We start from the raw sequence: 1,671 nt of genomic DNA, 5'->3' as shown, positions 1-1,671 counted from the left end.
TGGGTAAAACTTCCCAATGGCTGTTTGTCTGTCCACTGGCATGAAGTCTATCCCCTCTCCTAGCAAACTGCTCCACATTTGAAGAGGATAAACTAGGTGTTCCTACCCCTGCAGTGTTTGTAGGGAATCTGGATTTGTTGTTTCATTGCATCTAGACCTCTGGGGACTGCTGAAAAGCATTAATTCATTCCAGAATGAACAGCATGCATCTGATTTATTTGTGTGCATGTTTGTGCTGCAAACTCTTGCTTGGGTGATTGCCTCATGGTGCTGCCCTCTTCTCTCTGTGTTCCCAGAATTTTTGTATCTGTAAGCAGTTGTTCTTTGGGGCACTACATTTCTGTTCTAGTGAGCTGGAGGAAGGTTTGTTTTGACCTGGGAATGTGATAAGAGCTGCAGAATATTTCTGTAGAGTTACTGAATTGTTTTGCAGGGTGTTTTTACTGCAGAGATACTCAGGTGAAAGTCATGAGACTGAGCTATATAGCCCTGCTGTGACATGCTGCCATGTTCACTGCAGACAGTATAATACTGGGAAAAATTACATTTATGTTCCCATTCCCTGCCTGGATTGTTTTTGTAAGCCTTAGTTTTTGCAAGCTGTGTGCTGTGCAAAAGAAGAGAAGCTTAGTACTCTCCCTCCTAAGGCTAGAAGATGCCTTCCTGTCCCACAAAATGCACATATGGCTAAGGCATTGCCTGTTCTTCATGATGTCTCTACCAACCTTCCTTCCACCTGTCCCCTGCACCCCCCTCTGCTAGCTATACAAGCCCCTCTTCAGTCCACTAAGCTTAGAGGTAACCCATGCACTTCATTTGCAGTGTGCCCTGGACATAAGAAATTAGTCCTAATCAGTAGGCCAGCTTACTCACATTCATTCAGGGCTTTTGGAGGTGGGTGCTGGTGCAGGTGGGGGGTAACTTCGACACTGCAACATCAGGAGGCCGATGATCTGGAAGACTGCAGTTTTGGGTTGCTATAAATCTGGAGACTGAATGTCACCTGCTGTGAAGAGCTGGTGTGCAGGCCCTGTGATCCCGGACAGAGGCAGAAAGTAATAGAGGGAGATGAAGCCAGGGCTTTTGGTACTCTGCTAAATGAGGTGTAATGCAATGATTTTTGCATTCCAGGGTGTTCCTGATGTCTTTTGGGTTGCATCAGTGGATATTAAGATTGTTCTGAATCTTCTGATGTCTGAGGAGTCTGAGAAAAAGAGGCAGATGGTTTGATTTGTAGCAGGAAAGAAAAAAGTGGGGAAAACATTAACTATTAGAAATCTATTCCCACCCCTCACCTTCAGTAAAACTGTTTGTGGTAATATGCAGAAGGTATACATTTGGAAGGAAAGGAATCTACCTTTGCATGCATCCTGGGACCCCTGTGAACTTGATAGATGAAGTGGATGGAGCCAAGTAGGAACACAGGAACAGCGCTCAACTTTCAGCCATGAGATGCGCCAGACCAGATGGGAAGGAAGCTTGGAAAGAGCAGATGGCTCCCTGGCTTTTATATCTCTTGGTAGCCCGCAGTGCACATGTATTTTTGGAGGTATACCCCTGAAGCATCCAGAAGAGTCAAGGAGATGAAGGAGAACTGGCACTGCTTCTTTCTCAGACACCAGCTGGATGTGACCTGTCAGCACCTGGGGAGCTTCCAGGCTAGGCCTCTGC

At 46.1% G+C, this 1,671-nt stretch overlaps 1 non-coding gene across 1 annotated transcript; it reads left to right on the top strand.

Annotated features, from left to right (window-relative positions):
• Positions 1-604: 604 nt before the first annotated feature.
• Positions 605-732, top strand: LOC142055870 (U6atac minor spliceosomal RNA). The gene has a single exon (XR_012660114.1). It is a non-coding gene; the product is annotated as a U6atac minor spliceosomal RNA (small nuclear RNA).
• The last annotated feature ends 939 nt before the right edge of the window (positions 733-1,671 follow it).

The sequence above is a fragment of the Phalacrocorax aristotelis genome, chromosome 3 (genome assembly GCF_949628215.1).
Source record: "Phalacrocorax aristotelis chromosome 3, bGulAri2.1, whole genome shotgun sequence".
In the NCBI taxonomy this organism is placed as follows: domain Eukaryota; kingdom Metazoa; phylum Chordata; class Aves; order Suliformes; family Phalacrocoracidae; genus Phalacrocorax; species Phalacrocorax aristotelis.
This window is presented reverse-complemented; position numbering and strand designations above follow the sequence as displayed.